At 40.4% G+C, this 14,683-nt stretch overlaps 1 protein-coding gene across 1 annotated transcript in view; it reads right to left on the bottom strand.

The window, feature by feature from the left end:
* LOC105521848 (probable ATP-dependent DNA helicase HFM1) overlaps positions 1-14,683 on the bottom strand; it is a 117,732-nt gene that overhangs the window by 46,173 nt on the left and 56,876 nt on the right.

Raw genomic sequence — 14,683 nt, 5'->3', positions numbered from 1 at the left:
TATCATCTCACCCCAGTCACAATGGCTTTATCCAAATAACAGGCAATAATAAATGCTGGTGAAGATATGAAGAAAAGGGAACCCTTGTACACTGTTGGTGGGAATGTAAATCAGTACAACCACTATGGAGAATAGTTTGGAGGTTCTTCAGAAAACTAAAGAGAGAGCTACTATATGATCCAGCAATCCCACTGTTGGGTATATACCCCAAAGAAAGGAAATCATTATATCAAAGAAGTATCTACACTCTCAGTGTTTATTGCAGCACTGTTCACAATAGCCAAGTTGGAAGCAACTTAGTGTCCATCAACAGATGGATAAAGAAAATGTGGTACATATGCACAATGGAGTATTAGTGAGACACAGAAAGAATGAGATCCTATCATTCGCAACAACATGGATGGAACCACAGGTCATTATGCTAAGTGAAATAAGACAGGCACAGAAAGACCAACATTGCATGTTCTTACTTATTTTTGGAATCTGAAAATCAAAATAATTGAACTCATGGACATGGAGTAGAAAGATGGTTACCAGAGGCTGGGAAGGGTAGTGAGAGGGTGGAAGGGAGGTTGGTGGGGATGATTAATGGGTACAAAAAAAAAAAAAAAAAAACAGAAACAATGAATAAGACCTAGTATTTGATAGCATAACAGGGTGACTATAGTAAATAATAATTTGAGTATACATTTTAAAATAAAGAGTATAATTGGACTGCTTGTAACACAAAGGATAAATGCTTGAGGGGATGGATTTTCCATGATATGATTATACGCCTTGCATTCCTGTACCAAAATATCTTATGAACTCTATAAATATATATACTTACTATTTACCCACAAAAAGTTAAAAATAATTTAAAACATTTTCTTAGCATGTACTTTGTGCCTATAATGCCACCAGGCACAAGAGACACACCAAAAAATGTAGAAGACACAATCTCTAGAACTTATAGGTTGACTAGGAAGATAACTACATGCCAAGTACCTAGAGGACAAAAAATTAGCTAACATTAGTATTTACATACAAACTGGAGTATGGAGAAAGCCAAACCTAAGAGGAATGGTCAGTGTAGAACAGCCTACTACAAAAAATGGATCTTGAGAAGGGTTTTTAAAGTGACTAATATGGTTTGGTAGAGAGGAAATAATGCAATTATGACCTTGGGGAAAATCCTCTTTATCCAAAGAGTAAAGTTAAAAAGACTATCTTTAGAATACTGTAATGATGGCTGGAAATACATATGGCTTGATAGTGATTATGAGTCCTGATCAAACTGAGTTGATTAGAATCCCTGCTCCTCCTCTTATTGGGCAGGCAAGTGATCATGTACAAGTTACGTGACCAGGTTCTTAATGTAATGTGGGAATAATAAAACCACCCACCTCAGAAGTTTGTTGTGGAGAAGATTAAGTGCAATTAAAAATGGATATATAGTACTTAGCATGGTGCCTAATATTTAATAAGTGTTACCTATTTTTATTATTAAAGCATGAAAAATGATAGACTAGAGAGGCCCTGAAAGAAACCTCAAATGATATTAAAAGAGGTTATATTTTGGATTTGATTTGTAAAACAACAGGTGACCACTTAAAATTCTTGAGCAATATTTTAATTAAATTGGAGTCTGAAAATAAGCTATTTCAGAAATAGAACTCCCGAACTCAGGATCTGTGTGGGTAGGAGCATGGGAAAAGTGGGGGTAAGTAACTGATGAAATGGAATTCACTTAAGAGGTTACTGGATTCGGCCGGGCGCGTTGGCTCACTCCTGTAATCCCAGCAATTTGGGAGGCCAAGGCAGGTCTATCATGAAGTCGGGAGTTCGAGACCAGCCTCGTCAAGACGGTGAAACCCTGTCTCTACTAAAAATACAAAAATTAGCTGTGTGCAGTGGTGGGCACCTGTAATCCCAGCTACTCGGGAAGCTGAGGTGGGAGAAACGCTTGAACCAGGAACATGGGGAAGGTGGAGGTTGCAGTGAGCTGAGATTGTGCCACTGCACTCTAGCCTGGGTGACAGAGCAAGACTATTTAAAAAAAAAAAAAAAAGTTACTGGATTCAATTATAAGTTGTCTAAAAACATTCCAAAGAATGTCAAGCCTTACGAACACACAGAAAACAGCTGGGAAGAAGAAAGTAGCATACTGCTTCTCAAGGAAAGGGCTAACATTTATGCATGTACTAAATGTTTTGCTGAAGAAGAAAAGATTTTTTGGCATTCCAACAGAGTTACAAGCATCAAGGACATGGTACAATAGATAAAACTAACAATCAGGAATAGAGAAGTAGCCAGGCTCTCAATTAGGAGCCTGGTGAATATGTTCAGCCAACATGTGAATAATAGATTAGTTCATAAAAAGGAGCTTCTGAGAGAAGTGTATGAGATATCAAGATTATGATCACCAAGGGAACTAGTTAACCATTGCAGTATATGTAAACATGGTCTTCTTACCCTAGATATTTATAAAAAGTTAATATAAGGTCTCTTCCTATTAGAGAAAACGAAAGGTTTTAAGAAAAGACTTAATACTTGTTGGCTTATTAGTAGAGATGAAGCTTTCCTAGGTAAGACAGAAAAACATAACCTAGAAGGGAAAGCATAAGGAAAATGAGTCAAAGCAGAGGGAAGGAAAGGAAATTTTTAAAGATTTGCAAGTAAAGTGAGGAAACAAACAACTTGTTATTAATATAGATATTGAATGATTAATATTCTTATAGGAAATTCAGGATATTTCAAAGTAAAGGTCATAAAATAGAGTAGTGAGGAGCATGGAGGCCATGAGAATGTACCCTTCAGACCTGCTACTGCAAAAAGTGTCAGTGACTGATGGCCCCAGCTGCTGTGCTCTGAATCATCATCATGTTTACACCGAGATCTACTTTCATGAGATGCCCCCAACCAATGACTGAGTATGGCAGGGATGCTAAGGTAGATCTATGAGAGTTCCTATCAACTTTGCCACATGTTCTTGGGATTGCATTGCAGGCTAAGACCCCTCTCTCCCTCCCTCTCTCCCTTTCTCCTTCCCTCCTTGCAAGCTAAGATCCTCCAGGGGCTTTCTCTCCCATCCTCCTTGGAGGCTAAAATCCCTCCTGCCCTCCCCTCCTCCCTCCCTTCTTGCAAGCTAAGATCCCTGCCTCCCTCCCTCCTTGCAGGCTAAGATCTATCTCTCTCTCTCTCCCTCCCTTCCTTCTCCCTTCCTTTCAGAGTTACTGGATTCAATTATAAGTTGTCTAAAAACATCCCTTCCTCCATCCCATCCTTCCTTCCTCCCATACTTTCTCCCTCTCTGCCCCACCACGTTCCCTCCCTCCCCTCACATTCCTTTCTATCCTCCTTCCCTTTCCCTCCTTGTCTCCATCCCTTCCTTTCCTACTTCCCTCTATCCTTTCCTTTCTTCTTTCCCTCTATCCCTATCCTTCAAAGAGGTAAGATCTGCATCCCAGTTTAATGACTCTTCCAGACTCTTGCGGTTACCACCTATCTTCAGAAGGTTAATCTTTCTTAAATTCACAGTAGATATTCAACAACAGAAGCCGGCAAGGTTGTAGATTAAAAGGAATGCTTCTACACTGTTGGTGGGAGTGTAAGTAAGTTCAACTACTGTAGAAGACAGTGTGGCGATTCCTATAAGACCTAGAACCAGAAATACCATCTGATCCAGCAATCCCATTACTGGGTATATACCCGTGATTCCTATAAGACCCAGAACCAAAAATACCATTTGACCCAGCAATCTTGTTACTGGGTATACCTACCCAAAGGAATGCAAATCATTCTTTTGTAAAGATACATGCACACGGATGTTCACTGCAGCACTGTTCACAATATCAAAGACATGGAATCAACCTAAATCCCCATCAATGAAAGACCAGATAAAGAAAACGTGGTACATATACACCATGGGATACTATGCAGCCATGAAAAGGAATGAGATATGTCCTTTGCAGGGAAATGGATGGAGCTGGAAGCCGTTATCCTCAGCAAACCAACACAGGAACAGAAAACCAAGCACCGCATGTTCTCACTTATAAATGGGAGCTGAACAATGAGAACACGTGGACACACTGTGGGGAACAACACACACTGGGGCCTGTTGGGGAGGGCGAGGGGAAGGAGAGCATCAGGAAGAATAGCTAATGGATGCTGGGCTTGATACGTAGGTGATGGTATGATCTGTGCAGCAAACCACCATGCCACATGTTTACCTGTAACAAACCTGCATATCTGCACATGTACCAGAACAGTTGAAGGGGGAAAAATTGGCCTTTTGAGCCCTTCTCTCAGTACACATTACCTGGCAAGACAGGTAAAATCCTCAATTCAAACATACTGATGAAAATACCTAGATACTTGAGTATTATGATTACAACCTAAAAAGCAAAACCTGTATGAAGCAGAATTATAGGAACATACAAACCAAAAACTGATATACAAAACATAAACTCAAAGAGACAAAATAAAGTATAAGTAATATGAAGGAATAAGAAGTCATAAAAATGAATTAATTAGAAATACTATGTAAGAAAATTAAATCTAAATTAATAACAGGCTAAGAAATTACAAACCCAGTATGGTGCAGCATCTGCCACAATTTGATGGGGAAGCTCAGAGTCCCATCTCCAGTGCTGTATCCCCTTTTTTCCGGGAGGCCTCAGGTGACTTGGCCACAGCCTCTGTCACCCTGTGACCTGCAGATGCTGGGAGATCCATAGGGAGAACTCTGGAACACCAGAAAAGCCAAGAAATTACATGCACAAATAAGAAATCATGTGAGCACACAGCAAGAAGGTGACTGTGTGCAAAGGAACAGAACCCTCAACAGAATCTGACCATGTCAGCACACTTAACTCAGGCTTCCATTCTCCAGGAATTGAGAAAGGAGGAGGAGAACCAAGATGGCTGACTAGACACAGCCAGGAAGAGCATCTCCCACCAAGAGACCAGACCACCAGGAAGACCAGCACACTCGAAGCAGATCTTCAGAAGGAAATCACTGAGAGTGGTTGGAGGGAGGACACAGACCCTGGGTAGAAGCTGGGAACACGGCACTGGGCTTCAAAGCACCAGGACTCATTCCCAGCTCCTGGTGGCTCCTGAGGAAGGGTGAGTTAAAGAGGTGAGGAGTGGCCCACTCTTGTCATGGACCTCTGGAATCTTAGCTGCAGAAGACCTCATGACCCCCATAGACATTTAAGTTGGCAGAGACAACTGCCTAGAGAAGTGGCAGGGACAGGACTCCACCCTGTGTGGAGCCCAAAGGGTTTGGCACAGGAATGGCTACAGTGGAGTACAGTCAGCAACGCCAAGCCCCCAAGGCCTGCCATGCTCCTCTAAGTGCCTTTGACCTTTGTTGACTGTTGGAGCTAGACAGAGCAGGGCAGTCTTGTCCATGTGATGGGGCCAGTCTTATCTGAGTGCCCTCTGTCTGCCAGCCTCTTCTGGGGTTCCTCCATGGCCAAGCTCACTTGCAATGTGGCCTCAGATGCCCAACTGGGGCACTTCCTGGTGGCTACCACCATAGCTCCTTAGCCAGCAGATGCCACTTAAACATTAGATGGACCCTGCTGATGTGCACCCACCAACAGCCTGTTCACACTGCTTTGCCAACATACACCTGTCTGCAGCCTCCCCCAACCACTCTACTGGCATGCACTCAACCACGGCCTCCCCACATTGCTTTGCTAGCATGCACATGGTACAAGGACCTTAGCACCACAGCTCCACCCCCACCAGTGCACCCCTGGCACATACGGACCCCACTATGGTGCTGTCTTGCCACTGCTGATACACTGCAAACATGGACCCTGCTGTGCCACCACCACTGGTGCACATGCCCAGACTTCACTATGCTACTACTCAGCCACTGTTGGCATTACACATGAGTGTGGACCCTTCTGCCCCATTGAAATGTGGTTGCCAGTGAACCAGGAACACCTGTAACCCTCCAGTACCGGAGGAACTTAACCTCAAGGGGCCAGCAAACAAAGCCATGAGCATGAAGCCCAGGTGCACTGAGCTGAGCCCGAGCCCTCTCAAATCATCCAGAAACAAAGCCAGTCAACTAAACCCGACCTATGCCACAGTAAATATCAATGGCATCAAGGAATATAAAAGAAAAAGCCCCATCTGAAGGAGAGCAACTTCAAATATTAAAGGAACATCAGCCCAGATAGATGAAAAACAATTTGTCTGGGCTGATGTTCTTGCCAGAAAGCAAGAACACTGGCAACTCAAAATGCCAGAGTGTTTTCTTACTTCCAGACAACCACATAGCTCCCCAGCAATGGTTCTTAATGGCTGAAATGACAGACCTAGAATTCAGAATCTGGATGGTAATGAAGATCATCAAGATTCAGTAGAAAGTTGAAGCCCAATCCAAGAAATCTAAGGAACCCAGTAAAATGATTAACACGTAAAAGACAACATAGCCATTTTAAGAAAGAACCAAACTGATCTGATAGAGCTGAAAAACTCACTGCAGGAATTTCATAATACAATTGGAAGTATTAACAGCAGAATAAACCAAGCTGAGGAAAGAATGTCAGAGCTCAAAAACAAGGTTTGCAAATCTACTCAGTCAGAGGAAAATATAGAAAAAAGAATAAAAAAGAATGAACAAAATCTCCAAGAAATAGGGGATTATGTAAAGAGACCAAAATTTAAAACTCTTTGGTAGCCCTGAAAGAGAGGGAGAGAGACAGCAAGAAACTTGGAAAATATAATTGAGAATACAGTTCGAAACATTTCCCTGACCTTGTCAGAGGGGTCAACATTCAAATTCAGAAAATTCACAGAGCCCCAGTGAGACAGTATATAGAACAGCCATCCCCCAAGACACATAGTCATCAGATTCTCCAAGGTCAATGGGCAAGAAAAAATATTAAGGGCAGCTAGACAGAAAGGGCAGGTTACCTACAAAGGGACACATATAAAGCTAGCAGCATATCTTTCAGCAGCTCCTTCAGCAAAAATCCTACACGCCAGAAGAGTTTGGGGGCCTATATTAAGCATTTTGTTGACAGGGTCTTACTCTGTCACCCAGGATGGATGGCAGTTGTGCAATCTTGGCTCACTGCAACCTCCTCCTCCTAGGCTCAAGTGATCCTGCCACCTCAGCATCCTAAGTAGCTGGGACTACAGACACATGCCGTCAAGCTCAGCTAATTTTTAGAAAATTTTTTTGTAGAGACAAGGTGTCACTATGTTGTTCAGACTGGTCTCAAACTCCTGGGCTCAAGTAATCCTCCTGCCTCGGCCTCCCAAAGTGCTGGGATTGCAGGCATGAGCCACAGTGCCCAGCTTTGGCATTCTTAAAGACAAGAAACTCCAACCAAAAATTTCATATCCAGCCAAACTAAGCTTCATCAATGAAGGAGAAACAAAATGCTTTTCAGATAAGCTAAAGGAATTGTTTGCACCAGTCCTGCCTTATAAGAGGTCCTTAAGACAATACTAAACATAGAAATGAAAGACCATTTCTGGCCATTACAAAGACACACTTTGGTATCCAGACCATTGACACTATAAAGCAATGACATAACATGACATAACAAATCTACATAACAACAAAATGACAAATCTACACATACCAGTATCAACCTTGAATGCAAACAGACTATAATACCCTACTTAAAAGGCACAGAGTGACAAGTTGGATAAAGAAGCAAAACCCAACTGTATGTTGTCTTCAATAGACCCATCTCATATTCAATGACACCCATAGGCTTAAAGTAAAGGGATGGAGAAAAATCTACCAAGCAAATGGAAAACAAAAAAAGCAGGGGCTGCTATTCTAATTTCAGACAAGACAGACTTTACACCATAACCATCAAAAAGGACAAAGAAGGACACTGATAATGATGAAAAGTTCAATACAACAAGAAGATTTCACTATCCTAAATATATATGCATCTAATACTAGAGCACACAGATTCATAAAACAAGTTTTTATAGACCTACAAAGAGACTTAGATACCTACACAATGATGGGAGGCTTCAACACCCCACTGACAGTACTAGACAGATCATGAAGGCAGAAAACAAATAAAAATATTCAGGACCTAAACTTGACACTTGACCAAATGGACCTAACAGACATCTACAGAACACTCTATCCAACAACAACAACATATACATTCTTGTCATCTGTACATGTAACATACTTTAAAATCAACCACACACTCAGCTATAAAGCAATTCTCAACAAATTCAAAAAACCAAAATCATACCAGGCACACTCTTAGACCACAATGCAGTAAAAACAGAAATCAATACTAACATCTTTCAAAGTCATACAATTACATGGAAATTAAACAACACACTTCTGAAAGACTTTTCCGTAAATAATAAACTTAAGGCAGAAATCAAGATATTCTTTGTAACTGATGAAAACAAAGGTAGCACATAGCAGAATCTCTGATATATAGGTAAAACAGTGTTAAGAGAAAAGTTTATGGCACTAAATGCTCACATCAAAAACTAGAAATATCACATTAACAACCTAATTAATATCACATCTAGAGGAATTAGAAGAGCAAGAGCAAATCAACTGCAAAGCTGGCAGAGGAATAGAAATAACCAAAATCAGAGCTGAACTGAACAAAACTGAGATACATAAAACCACACAAATGATCAACAAAACCAGATATTGGTTTTTGAAAGAATAAATAAGATTGATAGACTACTAGCTAGAACAACAAACAAAAACACAAAAGACAATAAACACAATCAGAAATGACAATACAATGAAGATACAACCACCAATCTCATAGAAATACAAAACAAAAAACAAAACAAAACAAAACACAACCAGAAACTATTATGAACACCGTTATACACACAAACTAGGAAATCTAGAAGAAATGGGGAGATAGATTCCTGGAAACACAACCTCCCATGATTGATCCAGGAAGAAATTGAAACCCTGAACAGATCAATAACAAGTTTCAAAACTGAATCAGAAATAAAAAGACTATCAACAAGAAAAAGCCCTGGACCAGATGGATTCACAGCCAAATTCTACCAGATATATAAAGAAGAGCTGGCACCAATCCTACTGAAACTATTCCAAAAATTTGAGGAGGAGGGATTCTTCCCTAACTCATTCTATGAGGCCAGCATCATTCTGATACCAAAACTTGGCAGAGACATAATGGAAAAACAAAACAAAACAAACAAACAAACAAAAAAAACACTTCAGGTGAATATTCCTGATGAACATAGATGCAAAAATCCTCAACAAAATACTAGCAAACCAAATCCAGAAGTACATCAAAAAGCTAATCCACCATGATGAAGTAGGCTTTATTCCGGGGATGAAAGGTTGGTTCAATATACACAAATCAACAAATGTGATTCATCACCTGAACACAACTAAAGACAAAACCCACATGATTATCTCAATAGATGTAGAAAAGGCTTCTGATAAAATTCAACATTCATTCATGTTAAAAAAACCTCAACAAACTGGGTATTGAAAGACTATACCATAAAATTGTAAGAGCCATCTATGACCAACCCACAGCCAACATCATACTGAACAGGTAAAAGCTAGAAGCACTCCCCTTGAGAACCAGAACAAGACAAGGATGCCCACTCTCACCACTTCTATTCAATACAGTACTGGAAATCTTAGCCATAGCAACCAGCCAAGAGAAAGAAATAAAGGGCACCCAACTAGGAAAAGAGGAAGTCAAACTATCTCTCTTCAAAGATGATATGATTTTATACCTAGAAAACACCACAGTCTCTGCCAAAAGCCTCCTAGACCTGATAGACAACTTCATCAAAGTTTCAGGATACAAAATCAATGCACAAAAGTCAGTAACATTTCTATACACAAATAACATGCAAGCTGAGAGCCAAATCAAGAACACGATCTCACAATAGCCACAAAAAGAATCAAATGCTTAGGAATATGGCTAACCAGAAAGGTGGAAGATCCTACAATAAGAATTACAAAACACTGCTCAAAGAAATCAGAAACGATACAAACAAATGTATAAAACATTCCATGCTGATGGATAGGAAGAATCAATATTGTTAAAATGGCCACACTGCCCAAAGCAATTTACAGATTCAATGCTATTCCTATCAAACTACCAATGACATTTTCACAGAATTTGCAAAAATTATTCTAAAATTTCTGTTCTTGTGATAGTTTGCTGAGAATGATGGTTTCCAGCTGCATCCATGTCCCTACAAAGGACACGAACTCATGTTCTCACTCATAGGTGGGAATTGAACAATGAGATCACTTGGACACAGGGAGGGGAACATCACACACCGGGGCCTATTGTGGGGAGCGGGGAGCGGGGAAGGATAGCATTAGGAGATATACCTAATGTAAATGACAAGCTAATGGGTGCCCCACACCAACATGGCACATGTATACATATGTAACAAACCTGCACGTTGTGCACATGTACCCTAGAACTTAAAGTATAATAAAAAAAATTAAAATTGATGTGGAACCAAAAAAGAGCCCGAATAGTCAAAGCAATTCTAAGTAAAAAGGACAAAGCCAGAAGCATCACATCACCTCACTTCAAACTATACTACAAGGCTACAGTAACCAAAACAGCATGGTACTATACAAAAACAGATACACAGACCAATGGAGCAGGCTAGAGAACCCAGAAATAAAGCCACACACCTACAACCATCTGATCATTGACAAAGTTGACAAAAAGTAGCAAAGGGGAAATGATTCTTATTCAAAAAACAGTACTGGGACAACTGGACCCCTTCCTTTCACCATATGTAAAAATCAACTCAAGATGGATTAAAGACTTAGATGTAAAATCTAAAATGATTTTTTAAAAAGTTTAGAAGAAAACCTAGGAAATATCATTTTGGACATAGGTTCTGGCAAAGATTTCATGAGAAAGACCCCAAAAGAACTGTAACAAAAACAAAAATTATTGAGTGGGATTAATTAAACTAAAGAGTTTTTCACAGCAAAAGCAACTATCAACAGGGTAAACAGACAACCCACAGAATGGGAAAAACTATTTGTAAACTATGCATCTGACAAAGGTCAAATATCCAGAATCTATAAGGAACTTAAACAAAGTAATAAGCAAATTATAAACAATCCTGTTTTTAAAATGGACAAAGGACAGACATTACTCAAAAGAAGACATACACATGACCAACAAGCATATGAAAAAATGGTTAACATCACTCATCACTAGTGAAATGCAAATCAAAACTGCAATAATACATCAACTCACACCAGTTAGAATGGCTATGACTATTAAAAAGTCAAAAAATAACAGATGTTGTTTTGCATATTTTCTCCACAGGCTGTGGAGAAAAGTGAATGTTTACATAGTGCTGGTGCAAATGTAAATTAGTACAGCCATTTGAAGATTTCTCAAAGAACTTCAAACAGAACTACCATTCAACCCAGCAATCCCATTACTGGCTATATACCCATAGGAATAAAAATCATTCTACCATATAGACACATGTACACAATGTTAATCACAGCACTATTCACAATAGCCAAGACGTGGACTCAACCTAGACGCTCATCAGTGGTGAACTACATAAAGCAAATGGTACATATAAACCATGGATTACTATGCAGCCATAAAAAAGAATGAAATCATGTCCTTTGCAGCAACATGGATGGAGCTGGTGACTATTATCCTAAGCAAATTTATGCAGGAATAGAAAACTAAATACCACATGTTTTCACTTATAAGTGGGAGCTAACACTGAGTATACATGGACACAAAGATGGCTACAATAAACATCAGGGCTTACTTGAGGGTGGAGGGTGAGAGGAGGGTAAGGACCGAAAAACCACCTATCGAGTACTATGCTCATTACCCGGGTGATGAAACAATCTGTATGCCCCATGATATGCAATTTACCCAAGTAACAAAGCTGCACATGTATCCCCTGAACCTAAAATAAAAGTTGGAAAGAAAAAAAAAAGAAATTACAGACCTACCCACCTGCTAAGGTCAACTACAATAGCTAAATGAAATAGCAAGTATCTTACAAAGTATCAAAGAACTAGGTATTTATAAACCCAAAGAGTTAAAATTTAAATTCCTAAGTTTTACTCCTAAAAATTGAGGTGTGCAAGGCTGGGGCAGAATTAAGTAATTGTATTTTTAACACAACAGCATATTCAGTTGATTTTGACAGCAAGTAGTCCACCCCCAACAAACCTTAAGAAACTTTACCCTAGTATATGATAAGGAATATTTTCAGCACAAATTGGATCATCTTTTTGATGTTTGGTGACATCAAATGCCAAAAGGATATGGAATGGATATGGAAAATGCCTGGATAAGGAATGACTGAGGAATGAAAGAAAGCAAAGGCATCAATATTTTATGGTGATCTTAGGTGCTGAAAAAAAGCTAATGAGAATAGGCAAATATTTATTTTCCTAGCTTTGGAAAAGAGACAGCAACAACTTCTGTTACAGTAAAAAGTTTCTACATTCATTATCACATTTGGTCAACACTACGACCCAATACGGTAAGTAGGATATGTAATACATTCCAGATTTTCAGATGAATAAACTAAGACAGCTAATATAAGGCAACAGAAAACTAAGACAGCTAATATAAAGCAATAGACAACAAGGAGTAGAACTGGGACTGAAATACAGATATTTGAAACCCAAATTCTATGTTCATTCTGCTTCACAGTATTCCAGGTTTTATTAATTCACATGCTTCTGGATGTCAAGTTTCATGTAATATATGTAAGTAAAAATTTATTATAGAAACCTGAGGATCAAATTTTGTAGCAAAGGTGAGAGACCATGATCAAAACTAAAATTTTAAATTCATTTACATAATGACTACAGATGTATAGCAGTGAAGGTAAATTATGTTTTCAAAAAACAAGCATAAACTGGGAATAAAGATTCAAGGTCTGAAACTTTAAGAAGTACATAGTAGTACAGACACTGGAGCAAGATAGCCGAATAAGAGAAGCTCCAGCCCCCAGCTCCCAGCGCCAGCGACACAGAGGATGGGTGATTTCTGCATTTTCAACTGAGGTACCGGGTTCATCTCACTGGGAAGTGCCGGACAATCAGTGCTGGTCAGCTGGTGCAGCCAGACCAGCAAGAGCTGAAGCAGGGTAAGCCATCGCCTCACCTGGGAAGCACAAGGGGCAAGGGAAAACCTTTTCTTAGCCAAGGAAACTGAGACACACAACACCTGGAAAATCAGGTAACTCCCACTCTAATACTGCACTTTACCAAGGGTCTTAGCAAACGGCACACCAGGAGATTATATCCCACACCTGGACAGGAGGGTCCCACACCCATGGAGCCTCCCTCATGGCTAGCACAGCAGTCTGAGATCTAACTGCAAGGCAGCAGCGAGACTGGGGGAGGGACGCCCACCATTGCTGAGGCTTAAGTAGGTAAACAAAGCCTCCAGGAAGCTCGAACTGGGTGGAGCCCACCTCCGCTCAAGGGGGCCTGTAGACTCCATCTCTGGGGACAGGGCATAGCTAAACAAAAAGCAACAGAAACCTCGGGAGAGGTAAATGACCCTGTCTGACAGCTTTGAAGAGAGCGGTGGATCTCCCAGCATGGCGGTTGAGATCTGAGAACGAACAGACTGCCTGCTCGAGTAGGTCCCAGACCCCTGAGTAGCCTAACTGGGAGACATCCCCCACTAGGTGCGGACCGACACCTCACACCTCACACGGTGGGGTACACCCCTGAGACGAAGCTTCCAGAGCAAGAATCAGACAGCAACACTCGCTGTTCAGCAATATTCCATATTCTGCAGCCTCTGTTGCTGATACCCAGGCAAACATGGTCAGGAGTGGACTTCAAGCAATCTCCAACAGACCTACAGCTGAGGGTCCTGACTGTTAGAAGGAAAACTAACAAACAGAAAGGACATCCACACCAAAACCCCATCAGTTCGTCACCATCATCAAAGACCAAAGGAAGATAAAACCACAAAGATGGGAAAAAAGCAGGGCAGAAAAGCCGGAAATTCAAAAAATCAGAGCGTATTTCCCCCTCCAAAGGAATGCAGCTCATTGCCAGCAACGGATCAAAGCTGGACGGAGAATGACTTTGATGAGTTGAGAGAAGAAGGCTTCAGTCGATCAAACTTCTCAGAGCTAAAGGAGGAACTACGTACCCAGTGCAAAGAAACTAAAAATCTTGAAAAAAGAATGGAAGAATGGATAACTAGAATAATCAATGCAGAGAAGGCCATAAACAAACTGAGAGAGTTAAAAATCATGACACGAGAAATACGTGACAAATGCACAAGCTTCAGTAACTGACTCGATCAACTGGAAGAAAGAGTATCAATGACTGAAGATCAAATGAATGAAACAAAGTGAGAAGAGAAGTCTAGAGAAAAAGGAGGAAAAAGAAATGAACAAAGCCTCCAAGAAATATGGGATTATGTGAAAAGACCAAATCTAGGTCTGATTGCTGTGCCTGAAAGTGAGGGGGAAAATGGAACCAAGTTGGAAAACACTCTTCAGGATATCATCCAGGAGAACTTCCCTAACCTAGAAAGGCAGGCCAACTTTCAAATTCAGAAAATACAGAGAATGCCACGAAGACACTCCACGAGAAGAACAACTCCAAGACACATAATTGTCAGATTCACCAAAGTTGAAATGAAGGAAAAAATGTTAAGGGCAGCCAGAGAGAAAGGTTGGGTTA

The sequence above is a fragment of the Colobus angolensis genome, unplaced genomic scaffold (genome assembly GCF_000951035.1).
Source record: "Colobus angolensis palliatus isolate OR3802 unplaced genomic scaffold, Cang.pa_1.0 Scaffold41, whole genome shotgun sequence".
In the NCBI taxonomy this organism is placed as follows: Eukaryota; Metazoa; Chordata; class Mammalia; order Primates; family Cercopithecidae; genus Colobus; species Colobus angolensis.
This window is presented reverse-complemented; position numbering and strand designations above follow the sequence as displayed.